Source organism: Haliotis rubra, unplaced genomic scaffold (genome assembly GCF_003918875.1).
Source record: "Haliotis rubra isolate DU_JTF1 unplaced genomic scaffold, ASM391887v1 Scf169, whole genome shotgun sequence".
In the NCBI taxonomy this organism is placed as follows: domain Eukaryota; kingdom Metazoa; phylum Mollusca; class Gastropoda; order Lepetellida; family Haliotidae; genus Haliotis; species Haliotis rubra.
In genome coordinates, this window is record NW_025765658.1 from 171,889 (window position 1) to 191,128 (window position 19,240).

Consider the following 19,240-nt stretch of genomic DNA (forward strand, 5'->3'; position numbering starts at 1 on the left):
CAATTCAAAGTTCCCCAATGTGAGCGGATGCAGTTTGGTAGTTTCACAATTTACAAGAAAAATGACAACGTATTACATGTGAAAGCACGTAATAGCGATTTGGATGGCCCTATCCGATATATAAGTTAGTTCTTAGATTCCCATATTGTCCTGTTTGTGTAGATGTATTTTGACTAATTTTGCATCGTTATTACCAGAGTACTAGCCATATCTTCAAATGTAATGAAATTGCTGAAAATAATACACCATTTTAGTTGGCGTCATTGCTTGTTTTATGCATTTTCGCGACGTCGAAAAAAGACTTGACACTGGTATGCTGTTTAGTACATATCTCACCTAATTTCCTTTAATTGTGTGAAAGGTCTCGGCTTCTATGTCAGAATTTAAGACTCTTTAGACAAAACATAAAATGACTGATTTTTCCATTTAAATAGTGTCCTGAATATATCAACAATTAGACAGTTTGACTGTGTATCTTTTTGTGAGAAACACGCTGCGTACCTGTTTTGCATCAATTTAACGTAAATGAAAAATAACATTTCACAACACCGAATATTTTGTTTAGGATAAGAAATTTCTTTGTTTATGATTATGTAGCTATTTCTCTTCATAAGTATGCAATGGAAGATGCAAAAGATAGCTTTTATATATGGAACTAGTGCGTACTATATATTAGAATATGGATGTAAGATTTGTCCAAATTAAGACATGACATGGTTTATATATTTTTAAACAATTTTCGTGTATAAATATAGTTAGAGTTTGATATCCTGTCATCACAATATTTTTAAATCGAATATGAATTGATTATATTATCGAAAACAATGATAGTGAATCATAAAACGTTTCCGACAAAAGGCACCCTGGCCAATCAATTTACATCATTGTTTTCTCTATAAACCGACACACAAATGTGCAAAAACAAAGACAATTCCTTTAAATATGTGTGCATATACATTTCATACCATATATAAATCATTTTCATTAATATTATCAGTTTTACTTATAAGGTTGAATTAAATCGCCGTTCATTAACCTGTTCATGTGAAACTGCAATATTAGTCCAAATGCATTGAATATTGTACATCATCGGAACTAACGCAATTGCATTTATGGCTACGTTTGATCTTCTAACACTTGTGTAAAGGTTTAGAATATGGTGTATTGCACTAAATATGTCAATTTCCTATGTAAATATGATTCAAACAATCAAAAACTTTCAAAGAATAAAACACTGTAAACCCTATCATGCATTATGATATGATATTGAACAAGGCTAAATGTGGATACTGAAGTCAGTTTCATGAAAAGTATCTGAACTATCATGCATAAAATATACACCATAATACTGACAGTGTAATCGGAAGGATTGGGCGATTGTATTTACTCTTGTTCAACCGACCTTCACCTCAAAGAAATTGCCTAATATGTACAACAATGTTGGCGTGATGACATCACTACCGCTGACCGATTTCTTACAAAATGGCGGCTTTGCTGACAAGGGTACACAGGATTTTCGCGAGGACCCTTCCATTGATTCAGGGATCGTTTGTCCATAAATATGAGATGTAAGTAATCAGAATGATTCTGACTATCTGTGTATTGTTATATGTTTTTATCGTTTTCACTAAAAGTAAGAGAAAAGACAGAAATCCAGATAATTACCGTTAATCGCTTCTCTGGTGGTTTTCCGTCAGTCATGGCGTCCACGCTGCACGGAAACTTTGACAATTTCTTATGAATTATCAAATCATTGCATTGTATCTATTTATAATTTCCTATTTCTTGCTACGATACTCTTTCCATGCATATTCCAAAGGTATTGAGCCATTGCAAGCAATGAATAGACGGATGAATGTTGGAAAATTTCAGAAAATGCTACACAGTGTAAAATAGGTTTTGTCTTTGTTTACATTTCAACCAGCGCAGTCTTTCGAGCACAGCGTTCGTTTTCACACCAAATATGTTTCTGTCTCATTTTATCTAGACAGTTGGCATTGGTGACAAAGACCACTTGCAGTTTGAGTCTAAAATGTATGGGGAGTTTATTGATGCATTTTTCGAAGCTGAATATGAAATATACGTGATGTAATATCGTCTCAATACCGGCCTTCGCGAAGCGTGATTTTGTAAACACTATCCAATATGGCGGAGCTCTCGGCGGCGTTCGTGTAAGTGCATTTTCGAAAACATCCCAACCGATTCTAGATTCATCGGCAACGTTTCAGAATTTTACTTTAGCGATTTCATGTAAAACTGATATGAGTGATCATGAATATGTTATTTTTGAAATTCAATACTCCCAGTAATTATCCGGTTTTCACATTTCAAAACATACAGCAAATAACGCTGTGAATCGCGATTTCGTACTGTGTAAAAAATGGCGACATTTTCGATGAAGCCTATTTTGAAAGGTCATTTTCAGCACTTGAACTTTGTCTAAAATAATAGTGGATGGTATCAAGAAACAGGAAATTTCCCGAAGAATTCGAAACTGTGAAGTGTATTTGTGTGCGTGGGATATTTTTATTTTTATTGGACTTGAAATTGAGGGTTGAAGGGGAAGGACATATATGTCCCTGTGGCATCCAGGGGGTTAACCAGAGTTCATGTCAGGCGGACATTTGTCGCTATTACGTTCGGTTTTCGATCTAGTAAGCGTATGCACAGCTCATAAGCCAATGACACTTATCGTCATTAATTTTGTCCCCATGTTATTTCTGAAATATACATTTTTTAATTTAACATTACACCTTACTATCAAATTTCTAAGCTATGAAAAGTTTGCTCACTTCAGTCGGTGGGAAAAGTTCCATCAAACTTATAACACGAAAATGGGGAATCAAATACTTTCTGGTCCACCTGACTGTGGGCTATTAGTTACTGTCATAGTCTAAGTATGTTATTTAAAATGAATGTTCAGTCAGAAATGACCGAAGCATACTTGGTAAGTTACTGTAACACTGACTAAACTAAATGTTGATCATCCCCATGGTTGTTGTGGTTTTGCTTGTCTAACATTCCTGCGTTATTTTCAGTAAAATGCTAGGTCTATCTTATTTAAGTAAAGTGTTTACATTGTGTATTCTTCAATTTTCCCCAAACAAATCAGTTTATCATTTTCGGACATGTATATTTCTGTCTTTCAGTGGCATTTAGAAGTTGTACATTGATGTCCAAGATATTTTTATGGATTAAACTTCTTTGTTAATTTCTCTCACAACGTTTCGAGACCATTCCAGGTCCCTTCATCAGGTGAACTGGCAGTTAGGACTATGACGTCATAACTGAGTTATGACGTCACAATGCAAGTGACATCACAGTACACTAGGGAGAGTACTGTATAAGTGAGTTTGAAGAGTTAATTACATAATGATGAAAATTCATGCTAAATAATAGAGTTGAAAGTTGAATTGTCAATACACAACAACTGCTAATTACACAAAGGTTACTTGATATCAGGCTTTCCAAAAAGAATAGTAGACTCGTTTTTTCTTTTATCTAAAGTTCATCAAAAGTTAATCAAGAGGTCCCACGCACTTGGCAGGTATACACCTTGATCACGATTAATTGCTGGTTTATGTCTCCTTATCTTGACAGCTTCCTGTAGTTTTCTCCGACGCCAGTTGCTGTTATTTCTCGAAATCACCCTAATATCATTCCACATGATAACATGACTTGGGTTATTTGCCTTGTGCTCCGATATAGCTGACTTATCATTTTGTTTGCATACTGATGACTTGTGTTCAGCAACCCGGGTGTTAATGGGCCTGAGAGTCTCGCCAATATATTGATCGCCACAGCTGCATGGCATATACCAAATACCATGCAGCTGTGGCGATCAATATATTGGCTGCAGACTCTTTGCCAATGAGAAAAAAAATACAGTGATCGAAAACTGAACGAATCTGGTTACAATGCTCGCAACGAAATCATACTGCAGCAGTAACTGTTCCGCGTGTAAGACGTGAATCATGTAGCTAGTGACAATAGCTATTTAAAATATCAATTCAAGTTTGTATTCCAGGTTAGAATGTATAGAAGCGTTGTCCAGTAATCCATGTCTGTTGTAAAGGGGCAGAGTTATTTCCAAGCCAACTTTATACACGTTGGTGTTAAATCTACACACGTTAACCCCCCAAAACTTTAGGCTATAATTATTACACAATATATTTCAGCATCAGACTAACTAGATTTATATATGCTTGGGGAATCTAGTTCAATTTGTAACTTGTTATAATGTGGAACATTGTTATTTTTGTTGCAGCAAGGGCGAAAATGAGACACAAGAATTCCGGCAGATGCAAACAGAAGTGATGGATTTATTGAGGATTACATCAAATAATCCAGGAGCTGTGAATCAGTAAACGTAAGTACATCTGTTAAATATCATTGTCTATATACTTGTTGGTGACGTTTTGGCTTTTTATTGCAAAAATTGGATTTGTACCTGCACTCGGCCTCTGACCAACAAGAGTGGTGGGGTAGTGGTTGCTATGCAGTGTAATTTGATACTATTACCAAATTAGGCATTCAAGAATTTCCATTATTTTCCATTGTGTGCTGGTGTCCATCAAACACTTGCATATACATAGGTGCTGGAAGACTTCATTAACTGATTATTGTCTCTTGATTTGACTTAATACACGTACTATACATTTGTTATCTTTATTTCAGAAAAATGGATAAAGTCAAAACCAAAGAAGAAGATTCTGAAATAATCTCAAAAGTGTAATGCCGCTTTCTGAAAAAAATTAATAAAGAGTGTTGATTACATGTCTGCCATTCTGTTTTTTATGTTCCTTGTTAAGAGTAACAATGTCTATTTTCCATAGACATGTAACCTTATTGTTAACGGTTAGTGTTTTACTGAAAAGTTAAAACCATATCTTGACAGAAAATGTTATTACAACGTTTCCTGAACCATAAACATTCACATGGATAAAAGGTTTTCAGAAGCCTTTTTGTGGTTACTGAATTTTATAACCAAACGTTCATAGAACACACTGATTCTGGAACCATACAAATTCATATGAATAAATCGTTTTAAAAACATGATATGTTTAGGGGATATTTCTTCACATTTATATATATGTTTTGATACACATTTAAGATAGTATTCATTTATGAATTGTGGTACGTGCTATCAAATACGTATTCACCGTGGAGAAGTGAAGTGAGCAACTAAACTAACGGGCAAAAGAAAATGATATTAAGTCGAAATCACTGATATTACAAAACGACAAACCACCATTGTGTAAAAGGAAAGTGAATTTTAATAACAGGTGTATGGGCATGTGTATGCACATGCATGTTACCCATACACCTGTTATCAAAATTCACTTTCATTGCACACAACGTCGGGCCAATGTCGGGCCGATGATGGCATGCTACCTGGGTTGTAGGTAACATTTGGGAGTTAAAATTTACTTACGAATACAGGTTATTTTGTGCGATATCTTCGTAAAAAAAAGCATAGAAAATGTTCAGATGTAACCCACGTATATATTGTGGCCCTTTGCACTTGAATATAGGATATCATTCACTAATGTGTTCATCTGTGGAAACAGCAAGATAGTTCATGGTATCTGTAGGTAACATGATTTTTACCAAATCAGACTTTGATTTTCTAACGTTTTTTCAGATTATTACCTGTAAGAAATATTATGTAACGCCATTGCATTTGAGTACTTTACATATTAATGCTGTAAAAAGTAATGCAAAACATAACCTTGTGTTACATTTACATAAATTGACAGTGTCATTGAAAAGTGTATTCGTAGGTAATGCAAAAAATACCACTTGAAAACAAATTACCAAACTTACGAATTAAGCCATTGACAAAACCATTTCAGGAGATTTATTCATGAATATTTGGCAATCAGATTAATAAACTTCTGTTCATCCAGTTTGACTAGTATTTTTGTAAAATAAAAGTCAAAATGAATAAAAATGGACTGTTTTTGTCTCCCATAAGCCTAATTTTAATTAAAAATAGTCATGTTATATATGACCCGAATCGTCTCACTTGTGCCGATGTGATGGGCACCCTGAAATAAATGAAGGTAGTAATGCTTAAAATTATGGGCCCAAACATGCTGTGTACACTTTTCGTTGCAATCGATCGTATACGCATTTGCTGTATATGCCTATTTACCTAAGTAAATTTTCAGAATTTTCTAGCAATGGCAAGGTGGGTGTTGTTTAGTTTACACATTCAAATACATCAAATGTGTGTTTTTAATATCATAGCATAGGTAATAAACATCATATTTATACATAACATGATTGAATATCGAGGTAAAAAAAACACGGAATTTTATAGGATCAAATTGGATCAGTTATTATACCATCCAGGCATTAGAAAATCTGAAAATGTTTACACTGCTGGGATTCTTTATTACAGTCAGACAAGAACTACCAGGAATATTTTCAAATAACGGGCATCCACCCTTCCTGTTTAGGTCTCATTGTTTAGGTTGAAGAAATTCTGCCAAGGTGGACAGTAGCCCAGTCCCCGTGCCCGACACGGTCACGTGAGTAGGTACCGACATGCCTGCAGCTTGGTTTCGTAATTAAACCGTTGGCGAGAAACATTAATCACTCTGGATCAGTGGCCCTTTAAGTTACAAACTGATTAATACGTTCATGATCGGTTTTCAAATTTTTCCTGCAAAAATCCAGAAAACAACAGAAATTCCTAATTGTCGGAAAACCCAAACCAGAGGATACTGCTTACAAATAACAGTCTAACAAAACATGTGAAACCGTTTAAGGCTAACCCATGTCTTCCTTGCCTGGATGTAACTGCACATTTAAAATCTTGAGAACTATAAATACATAAATAATCCAAAAGCTAGGCAAATTGTCTTAAAAATATTGACACAAACAACTTGAGAAAAAGAAACCCTGATATTAAAAAATTCACTTGGTGAAAAATATCCCCAGACAACAGTCACGATTAGACTTTTTTCTAGTGTCCGAAGATATTTCAAATATAACTATTGACTCATCCATATTGCCAAGATATACATCAGACCACTCTGCTATTTTATTATCCTTTTCTAATGTTCACATTAAAGAGAAGGGAAGGGGATACTGGAAACTGAATACTTTCTATACAGCACAGGTTATAACAAACTAGTGATGGAAATATTAGATGAAACTATAGAAGAATATGCTTTAGAAAATATTCATACAAGAGATAGTGACAACCTCAGTCTTAAATTAAGCATATCTGCTGAACTCTTTTGGGGGTCTTTTCTCATGAAATTAAGAGGTAAATCCATCTCATTTTGATCTTATTTGAAGAAAAGGAAAACTGCAAAAACCAAACAGCTAGAAAATTTATTCAAATATTACAAGAAGAAATTAGGGAAAACTATCAAACTGTCAATGAAGAAATGCTTGCAAAATTATCTAAAGATACCCGAGAACTTGAAAAAATAAAAGAAGAAGAAGAAAATGGTACACCAATATGAAGCAGAATCTAGTGGTGCGATGAGGGCGAAAAACAACCAAATATTTTTGTCTTTTAGAAAATAGAAATTATTAGGGCTATTGTAATGAACAAGATAAATTTTATCATAAACTATTTTATGATGATAATAACAATTGAGAAACACAAACTTTAGACAATATTAACTCCCCTTCTCTTAGCAGCTCTTTTGCTTATAATTTGGATAAACCAATAGAAGTGAAGGAGCTATCAGAAACAGTAAAGGCTATGAAGAATAATAAGAATCCAGGCCCGCGTTTCACAAAAAGCCTCCTAAATTCAGGAGGTCGTAGACCATGCGACCTTGTTTACGACCCTCTTCCGACCTCCTTTACGACCGTTTCACAAAGATGTAATATCCATGTCGTACGACGTGGTCCTAAATCCATGTCGTACATTGTATAAGAGGTACTTTGTTGCATAGCAACGCATAAAGCGAGACCGAACGGGCACCTGCTTATCTGTTATTCCCAAAGTATTTCAAAATAGACATACAGTTTGAATAACAATGCAAATGTTATGTTTTTAATTCAATGTACAGGTTATCTTATCGTAAAAAAGATATCAATAAATGAATTATTTTGGATTTTGTCACTAAATTCCATTGAAAATTACAAGATAAAATGTATAAGTCATTTCCACTAATATTATCAGTTTTACTTACAAGGTTTGAATTAGTGAGTGAGTTATTATTTAACGTCACATCGGCAATATTTCAGCCATATCGTGACGAGGTTTGAATTAAATCGTTGTCCATTAACTTGTTCATATGAAACTGCAATATTAGTCCCAATGTATTGAATATTGCACACTATAGGAACTAAAGTGCATGTTGTAGTTATGGCTACGCTTAATCTACTAACACTGGTGTAAAGGTTTAAAATATGGTGTGATTTTCTAAATGAGTCAATTTCTTTTGCAACTTTTATTCAAACAATCAAAAACTTTCAAAGAATAAAAATGTATACCCTATATCCACGTATGATATGATATTAAACAAGGCTAAATGTAGGTACTGAAATTGGTTTCATGAAAAAAAATATCTGAACGATACGCAAAATATACGTCATAGTACCGGGAATTCTCGTATTTAAGCCCTGGGCTTAAATACGGAAAATCACTGTTCTAGTGATGAAATATTTAAACCATATTTAAGCTTAGGGCTTAAATTCGAAAATGCGCAATATATTGATAAAATAAAAAGAATCGGGTTTTTAAAAACTCTTTATCAGGAAACTGGTCTATAAATTCAAAACTGAATGACCACAAGGTTCAGTTTAACTGCAACTGCATGCACATCATAGGGGTTAAGATGATCAATTTCTGTCACTAATAACTACCCTGTAAGCGGTGTCATGATGTTCTTTAAACGTGATAACCTCTAGAGGCACTACTAAAGATGAAAACGTCGAGGTTCACCATGCGTTTGAAAAGGGGCGCCACTCTAAACACCAACCTATTAAATCCAAATTTAAGCCCATGGGCTTAAGTACAGAAAAAAATCTTGTATTTTAGCCCATGAGCTAAATTTCGCGAGGGCCTAAATATGGGAATTCCCGGTACTTAAAGTGTTATCAGAAGGATAGGGCGATGGTGTTTACTCTTTTTCAACTGACCTTCACCTCGAAAAGGAAACCCCCTTTACCAAATACCTCAGTGTACACAACACTTGCAAGGAGGTCGGAATAGCATGTGAACGCCTTGTAGGTTTGTTCAGTTGGGAACAATATCTCGACATCATGTCAATATCATCCAGAGTGTCGAGCACGTTTGACCTGTCTCAAAATTTCTCAGGTCTTCTTTGTTTTAATCACTTGCAGTGCCATAATCGTTGACGCCATCTTTCTAGTGTTTACGACCTCCTAAAGCATTTACAACAGGTCATTCTGGGTCCTAACTTTTGGGCTGTTTACGGCACAGTGTAAATATAAGAGGTCTTTGTGAAACGGGGTAAAAAAATAAGAGGTGGTCTACGAACTACTTTACGAGGTCGTACCGGTATAAGAGGGCTTTGTGAAACGAGCCCCTGGACTAGATGACTTACCAGATGAAAATTTTAAGTGGTTTTGGCAAGATCTTAAATTTTGGATTTACAAATATGATCATGACGTTTTTGAGAAAGACCAGTTATTAATAGAGGTGTAATTATCTGGAATTCAAAACAAAACAAAGACAGAAGATATATGAAAAATTAGCGTCCGATTTCACTAATAAAAACCTTATGTAAAATGATAAGTTCCTGTGTAGCATAGACTGAAACACTCGGCATACTGATACATACTGATCAGACAGGATTTTTACCTGGTAGATGCATAAGCGATCATGTCAGACTAATGTAAAATATTCTATATGAACTGAAAAATAAAAAATAATCCAGGCCTTTTGATTTTGATTGACTTCGAAAAAGCTTTTGACACAAAGTTATATTCTCATTTATTCTCAAAGATCTCAGAAAATTTGCTTTGGTCCAACATTATTAAATGGATAAATATATTGATGCAAAATGCCCCCTCTTGTGTAATCCCTCTCCTCTTTCTTTCATAGTGAATGTGGCTGTAGACAAGTAGACCCAGTTTCTCCGTATCTATTCATTCTGGTATCTGAAATCCTTGGTATCATGATAAGGGATAATAAAGGAATCAAAGATATAAAATTTGACAATGAGGAATATAACTTGGCACAATATGCAGATGATACTCAATCACACTTAGTTGGATCTGGAGAAAATTTGAAAGCAGCTTTAGAAACTTTACAATTCTTTTACAGAATGTCTGGACTTAAGATAAATGTAGAGAAAACTAAATCAATCTGGATAGGCTCTAAATTTGGAAGCAAAGTAATACTGCGCCCAGAAAATATTCTAGAATGGCATGAAGATGATTTTAACATTCTTGGCATATATATCAATCCTAATGTGGAAGATTTATTGGAAATTAATACTAGAAAATGACTAGAAACAATTAACAGAATTTTTGAAAGTTGGAAAAAGAGGAAATTAACACTACAGGGAAAATTACAGTTTTGACAATATTGGCACTATATTTTTTCTGTTCTTCTATCACCCCCAAAAGAATTTATCAATCAGTTTGACTGAGAATGACAGTTATGAGAAACTTTATAAATGCATTAAAACTGTCTTGCCTCAGAAGATATTAAAATAAAACATCAACTCATAATCCAAGTTTTTTTTTCGTTCTATAAGATATTTCTTCTTGGCGCACATATTGATAAACACCCAATGGTTGACAATCCATTTTGGAGTAAGGATTTAGCTATATGGAGTATCTATTACAAACACCATCGTGTAATTAATATTAATCAAATGGTGTTGGCCCAGGAGCTCGGCTCTCAGGCCAGTCAGGCCCCACAGCCGGAGGTTCCCCCAGCTGCAGCAACCAACACCCTCAACACAACACGACCACAACCCTGCTGGAGCCAAAGTTCATCTCTCCGCTGGCCCCGTCATTCAATGCACAAGGTATGTCTCCCTTTAGTCATGTAAATATATGGCTTGATTTGTTGATTCCACGCAGTAACCAGTCATCTGTTGAGTTGCAGCAATCTCGGGTCACTCCCCCACGCCACAGCCGATCATTCACAGTCAACCCCTCCCAAATCCCAATACACTTGTTAACGCTGACATGCTGCCAAATCTGCAACTTAGTTTCCGGGCGGAGACCATAAGTTTCCACCTAAGACAGGCTGTAAAGAACAAAATCCACCGATGGGAATTTAGTGACATGAAGTCACAGATACCCTCAACAGCGCACATGTACCGAGGTTTGTAGAAACTTCAGTTGAGGCATGTGTGACAGGGGACAGATTGTTTTCATGGCAGTTGAGCATACAAAATTAGATATCAAGTAAGCTTTTCGTCTCTTGCCGGTGGCACCGTCGGACATCCAGCTGCTCGGCATGAAGTTCCAGGGGAAATGTTTCATTGATAAATAGTTGTCAGTTGTATAAACTATGATTTTGGGCCTGTCAGAGTTGCACATGCACTAAGGGTATAAAAGTTAGTGTGTGGACAGGTTACACATGCAGTTTGAAAACGATCACCACAGATATGCCACGACTATCGTCAGTTGAACTTGAGAGTGCCAAAGGTATGCTCCAGATAAGGTCGACAAACTCCAACGTTACAAGAACCTTCGGCTGCATCCGTGTAGCAGTCTCTAGACTGCTGCAACTTTACAGGCACACGGGCCAGACACAGGACAGACCAAGAAGGACGAATGGCGTCGCATACCACGTCTGACGTCTGACGTCTTCATGTAAGCCACATTCGTAAATGGAACAAAACACACTTGTTAATGATTATGTAGATGCCATTGATTGAGACACAGTCGACTCTATTGTTAATGGTTTAAATTCCCCAAACAATCTACTTGATGTTATCTCCGAGTAAATGATACAATACTATACAATCCAATGTACTTGTCGCCACAGCCGGCAAAGTATTTGGGTTTGTTAAAACGAGAAAAGTTAAGAACTGTATTCCTAAAAAGAGAAAAAATAGGCATTTTTCGGAAAACAATGCAAAATATTCCGAAGAAAATATTTTGAGGCCCTAAAGGTGTTCAAACCTACCGCAGTCTTTCAAATAGAAAACGGCTAATAAATGCCAGTAAAGAATACAAACCAAAAACCTTCACGATAAATTTATTAAAATAGAAAAGTCGGATTCTCGTTCATTTTGGAAACTATTAAAAGGTAAAAATGGGGACATAACAAAGCTTCTGGATAAACAATTACTTTTTGACTTTTTCACTATTAAATAAAGGGCCAGGAAATGTTGATTTAGACATTAACTCCATTAACAACTTCGATATTAAAATGGTACCATAACAAAGAAAGAAATTATTGCCTCTGTTGCAAAACTGAAGAATAATAAAGCTGCTGGGCTGGATGATGTCATAAATGAGTATATTTCCTCCACCATTGATATATTTTTCAATATTTATGTAAAACCTTTTAACACGGTTTTAGACACAGGGAGTTTCCCAGAAAGTTGGTTAAATGGAGTAATAATGCCTATCTATAAACCAAAGGGTGGTTCAAATAAACCAGAAAATTACAGGCCCATTACACTTTTGAGCTGCCTTGGGAAATTATTTTCATCTATTATAAATAATCGCCTTACAAAATTCCTAAACACTAATACAATATTATCTGAAGCACAAGCTGGATTTAGAAAAGGGTATTCTACAATGGATCATATTTTTACAATTTATCACCTTTCGGAATAGCTAAAAATTAGAAAAAAGAAATTATATTGTGCTTTCATTGACTTCCAAAAAGCCTTTGATACTGTTTGGCGGATGGGACTATGGCAAAAATTGATATCAAACAACATAACCAGAAAATGCTTTAAAGTTATTCATAGCATGTATCAAAATATCAAATCTTGTGTATCATGTAATGGAGAGAACACCAGTTTCTTCCCATGTACGTCTGAATGACCTTGAATATAATCTACAAAAATGACAACTGCAAAGGAGTCGAATTACATCCTAATGATTTTAACAACAGATTAGAAACTATGATAAATCTGTTTGTTTTGTTGTATGCCTACACCGTGCTACTAGCTTCAGCCCCAAATGATTTACAACATATGTTAGAATGCTTTGATAAATACTGTAAAACATGGAGACTTAATAATAAATGTATCCAAAACAAATATACTTATTTTTTGTGGTTCCAAAAAAGACTACAAATACTGATTCAAAATTAGAAATCACATTCTAGAGAACGTGCCTTATTATAAATACCTAGGAATCACAATGCAAAGCAATAATACATTTACCTTAATTAAAAAGAATCTTGCTGAGAAGGCCACCAACACTATGCATTGTGTTTTAAGCAAAGGTAGATTACTTAAATTGTCTTGTCATTGTCAGTTACGATTATTCAATTGCTTAGTTGCCCCTGTTCTTCTTTATGGGTGTGAATTGTGGGGTTTTGTATTAATTCTTGAGTAGAAAATATTCATTTAAATTTTCTAAAGGAACTACTGTCATTAAGAAAAAGCACCCCCTCATTCATGGTTTATGGGGAACTGGGGAGATGTCCGCTGGAGATTGAAATGAAATCGCGAATGCTACTTTTTTGGGGAAAACTTATTTCAGGAAAGGCTTCTAAATTTTCTCTCCTAGTTTATAAATTACTCTATAATGATACAGCTAGTAACACATCTGGTTATAAATGGATTGCATGTATTAAGGACACTTTTGACAAAATTGGAATGAGCTATATTTTGGCTACACAGGCATGTCCTATTAAACATAGTCAGTAGTATACACAACAGGGGGTACGAGATCACTTCCAACAAAAGACTCTGTAAAGCTTTATTTCATAAATAAAGCTTTTGTCAGGCCCTTATCTCTCTCCGCTAGTGTGCATACCACTTTTGAATCCCCAGCCAACTTCCTGGTCACTATGACAGCGAATCGGCACTTTCCTGGTCACGTGCACTATTGTGATCACTCGACAGGGAGGTAAGTGTAGCAATAAATTTTCACATCAATAAACTATACAATGTTGATCTCAGCGAAACAATTTAATGTGAATCTCCTATGATTTCTTTGGTTTTCTTAATGAAAGCTTGTTGGGCTTGTTGTATCCTTTGTTCTATGTACTTTTTTTTCTCTCGTCTTCACTGATGGCAGTGCTTTTACGAGACTTGGACCGAATCTCTTGTTTCATTCTGTGATATTTTGCGAGTTCAGAGAGGACCAAACGAAATTCTTCCTCTGAGATTTTATTGTCAGTGAGTGCGGTGGAATATGGTCGTCTATTGTGTTTAACTTTGCTTCAGCCAGAATTCTGATTTCGTCGTGTTTCAATGCTTTACAATGTAATCTGCGGGATGCAAACTTAAACACCAACCCCGCCAACCCTGATACCCCAGCTGTTATTTCAATGCCCAGCACTATGGGTGCGGTTACGATGGTGGTCAACAAGCCGCCACCTACTGCTCCTAATCCCATGCTGGTTGCCATAAGGGTGGTATCAGCCCCATCCATGAAATTGAAAGCTTTATGGTATTTCTTACTTAATGACGCCCGTATATCGCGATCTTGTTCTAGTTCGCGTTTTACGTCGCATAACTGCCTCAACCGAAACCCATCTACGTTTTCCATTGTTTTTGCTACTTCTTCTATGACTGGGTACAGCCCCATCCTGTGTGTATAATATATTTTATAAGATATTTTTTAATTGGTTTTTCGTTAAATTCTTATTAATGTATTTGAGGCGTATAAGGTTTAGATTATTGTACACGTAAATAGGTGAGACTATAATAGGTAAATCTTGGTCTACACGAACCCCATAGAGGTTTACTAAGGGTGGTGATATCAGTGAGGGTTCCGGTCCCCATTCTATGACGATACGGCAACGTTGGTAATAGTGTTTACTTTCCCAGTGTATTGTCAACCCAGGTAAAAGTTGTCGTTCTGAACCATAACGAACCTCTCCGAGAAAGATTTCTATTACGAGTGTGGAGTTTGGTCCCATAGTAATAAAATGCGACTGGTAATCGGGTAAATATGACTCCCCATTTGAATCTAACACGTTGCCCATATCCAGTGTTCGTAGAATGTTTACATCATCAGAATTCGGAATGAAAGACGTGAGCAAGATACCTTTGTTCCTAATTTCGGAGACATACCTATTTTTGTTTAAAGAGATGTAAGGTGCGGTGAGGGTCATGTTGATCAACCATTCGGGCTCTTTAAAGTCTGCTAACGACACCCGCTCATACACGTCTTTTAAACGCAGGACGTACAAGGCGTTTTCTTCGCCGGCCTGATCGAACCCCTCCGTGTCTCTTAGATCGCTAAGCGTGATGTTGGGATGATGATTCTTTGTCTATATAAAATGTTATAAAATAGTTTCCAATTGTTTTTCTGATAATTTCTCAGGTGTGCACTTCAACCCCATGAGATGTATGTTGTCGGGTAGGAAAATTTTGGTGAGTGATATCGTGTCTTCCACTGTAACGGTGACTCCCTGCGGACTGGTGTGGGAATCGATGTTCACCCGCACGTAAACAGAGCAAACGTGGTACTGTTGTTGTTTGGTCCACCGGAGTTTGATTCCTTTCACGGTTTTGACTGGTGATGATGGTTCATCGAGGTAGACTTGGATGACCAGCGTGGAATTATCCGGTAGATTTTCCAGGATGTTTTTTTGACGCCGTCGAATTCAGACACCATTTCCAACCCCACGTTTTGCTCCCCGGGTTTACTCGATAGCATGTGGGCTGCCATAGTCAAGAGAGGGCTGATGATTACACTGCGCCTATGCGTCGGGATGTAAGCCACGAGCAGGGTTCCGTTGTTCACGACTTTGTTTAGGTAGTGGTCTTTGTTTTCCGTGAACACATAGGGAGAGCCGAGCGTGATGTTGAGAAACCATTCGACTCGACATTGTGTTAAAATCCATTTGTTGTCGTCGGTGAAGATGAGGGCATACTGCTAGTTTCGATCGACGACCGTGGTCTCGACGTCATTTAAGTTGAACAGCTTGCCGCTGAACGCTGGGTATATCATCCATTCATCCTTGCCGTTGCTGACAGCTCTTGATGTATCGACGATATCGTCTAAGTTACTACCAGATCCACCGACGGCGGGGACTTCGACGTGTTTGTAAAAATTGCTTTTCAGTTGCCAGGTGTACAGTTTACTGTCTATTCCTGGTTCGTCAAATCCGTGCGTGTCCCCGAGGTCGGAGACCGCTATATTAACGTATTTTTTCAAACGCATTCCGGGACCTTGAGCGCTAGTCATTATCGTATGCGCAGTGCGTATCCTATATTCACAGGATTATGTTTTATTCTATATAACAGATACTTTTAATTCCGAGATGGTGCCTCGGGCTAATTTCTTGTACTACCGTGACGAAAACGATTGATGAACAGCCTGTTGTTTTTGCTGTTGATGTTGGTCCATCGCGGGTAGTAGGTGATGTCGCAGAGAGCGACTTCAAGCTGACTCCTGTTATCGATCGTGTGCAGCAGTTGAACGGTCTCATCGCTTGTTATTCCCGGAAGCGTCACGTACATATTGGAAGTAAATATTATATATTATATAACAATTCAACATGTACAAACCGGGAGTGTTTTATTCTAAAAGCGATACTTCCAATTTCACACACATGAAGATCGTGGTTGCAGATGGGTTGCATTTCAAAGCACCATTTATCCATGTGTTTAAAAATTACAGATTTTCGGTGACGAACGTTAAGACGGTCCACGCTTGGTTTAACAACCCGATGCAGTTCTGGCAGAATCAATTTAATTTTGCCGTGTGGTGCGCTACAGCGGGGTGCAGTGTGGCGTTGAGCGACACTCGGCGTGGTCCGCTGAGTCAGGCTGTGTTCACATTTCACGTGTACTACCAAATCAGGTGTATCCTCAAAGAAATCAGTGCTCAGCTTCCACAGGACAAAGCATGGGATGCAGTAAACAACCCGTACGATCGACGGGAATACGAAAGAATTTGCAATGAATTCGAAATCGATCCGAACACGGATTGGCGTTTGCCGGGTCCGAATCACGGGTTTGGTATTCCATATGATGGGGTGCGATCGGTGAAAGAAGTAAGTGATGATTTACTGAAACGAGATTTACTACGTCAGGACTTTGCTTTGTCGAGTAATGAATGGCGAGATGATCGTATGAACTTTAAAGGTGGTGTGGCTTTCACCGTCCAGAAAGTGGAGCAGTCCAAAGACTCCCTGGACGATTGGAAAATGTTCATGCTGGACACGTCGAGAGGGTTCACTCGTGCCGGCACCGAACGCTTGAACGACTCAATTCGAATGTAATGCGTGTGTGGGCGCTGCTGGGAGCGCAGACGCAAACGCGTTCCGTCATCCAGGGTAAAGGGACGGCTTACGACGCGCAGAAACAGTTCGTGTCAAACATTGAGGATGCTATCAATGCTCCAGTTGATCTACCGAGTGCTATCCAACACTACCAAAACGTGTTGGAATATGCCCAGTCGAAAGTCGACTACATGTTCAGAGTGGGACTGTACATGGCCCCGAGCGACATGCAACTGAGAATCCATAAAGTGGTGTGTTACAACAACGAAATAGTCATCGCCACCACCGATCAAAAGTTGTGTATCAACCCGTGTGTATCAACGTCTTAAATGTCACACCCACGGTGAATACCGGTGAAACGGGTATAGTGGCGTCATCCCCGGAGCCAAGGGTTCGACCCGTAACCCAACAGCCCCTTCCACCACACAAGGTGGCTGAAAATAAAGAACACCTCGATTGTAAAACAGCGCTAGTGGTTGGCGGGATCGCGGTTGGACTTTGCCTCATTTGGTTAAAAATTCCTAAGCGGCCTCGTACACCAGCCGGGCCACGGCGATGATGAACGCGCACAGGTTTTGACCGAGCCACGTGACAGTTTTCGACACCGTACTCAGTAACCACGAGACGATGCTACCCAAGATTCCCGGAAGCGCTTCTGCGGCTTTACCGGCGAGTTTAGCCAGGGCTTCCCCTGAGTTTTTTTTTACCCAATCTCTGACACCACCGCTTGGTGAAGGTGTTGGTGTTGGTATGCGACTGCCGCCTGTCAACGCTAGGACCAGGGTTGATATGATGAAGCCCAATGCTGTAAGAATGCTGGCGATGGTGATCCCTTGCTCTTGGAACAAAATTCTGATGCTGTCGGCCAACGTGGTGTCTCGATCGATGGACTCGATCGATGGTTCCCGCACGCGGCTGATCTGAGATCAGAGTCGTTCTCGATTTGAGGAAGCGGATTCCAATCGAGTCTGTCTCTATCGTCTTGTAAGTCGCGCTACCGTTTTTCGATGATGGTTTTCAGAGACTCGTTTTGGACCTGACTGAGTTTTATTTTCTCGCGAGCGATGTGCTCATCGATTTCGTTCAGTTTCCCCATGTTGTTCACGAGTTCTCCACGAACGGTTCGCAAGGCCTTGTCTAGCCCTTGCAGTTCTCGAACAGGAAATTCGAAACCCGGCAAAGGCTCATTCCAGTATGTGTCTAACAGTTTTTCGATGTTGTCCGACGTTCCTTTGGTGTCTCCGGCATTGCTGAGCTCCCTGACATTTTGCATGGAATTTGTTTGGGTTGTGCTGCGCCGTAATCTCGCATGTTTAATTCATCGCGGATCAGTTGCCCCCCATGACGACTGGCTAGCGTAGACAAGGCAAGCGGTTTTCTCGTGTGTTTGCTCATGAGATCGATCTCTGGATGAGCTTTCAATCGCAGCGTCCCTTTGTTGTCAATTTTGAACTTGCAATAGTCTCGTCCAAAAGGTTCGACGTAATTTTTATCTCGCCTCAATGTGTTGTAATATTCGTCTACGGTCTGCTTTCAAAGTTCGTTGCTAACGGTGTCGCCCATGAATGAGGTATCTTCATCGTAAACCCAATCATCGAGCGCACCACCCAAATCATCCATCGGAATATCCATTATATTAATTATATTAAACTTATATATTTCATGTATATAACAATGTCATACGGGACAAAGTTAGATCCTTTCCGAAGATTAAGAGAGCCTCTCAGCGTCAAAACCGTGCCTCAGTCGGTCAAAACCAAACGCTGTTGGTTCGATTCCCCAACCTGGGCGAAAATGACTATATCGTTCCCGGAACGGTTCAACTTGCGTTTAACATCGCGTTGACTTCCGACAACGACAAACGCGAGCTCGTGCGGAACATTGGTCTTGCCATCGTCAAGCAAACCACCATCA

General features: G+C 38.1%; 1 protein-coding gene and 1 long non-coding RNA gene across 2 annotated transcripts in view; one reads left to right on the forward strand and one right to left on the reverse strand.

The window, feature by feature from the left end:
- The window catches only part of LOC124272352 (vascular endothelial growth factor receptor kdr-like), a 462,777-nt gene that overhangs the window by 81,852 nt on the left and 361,685 nt on the right, over positions 1-19,240 (reverse strand). The window lies entirely within an intron of this gene.
- On the forward strand, positions 3,893-4,716 carry LOC124272355. Its single transcript, XR_006897315.1, has 3 exons — positions 3,893-3,960; positions 4,268-4,369; positions 4,678-4,716. It is a non-coding gene; the product is annotated as an uncharacterized LOC124272355 (long non-coding RNA).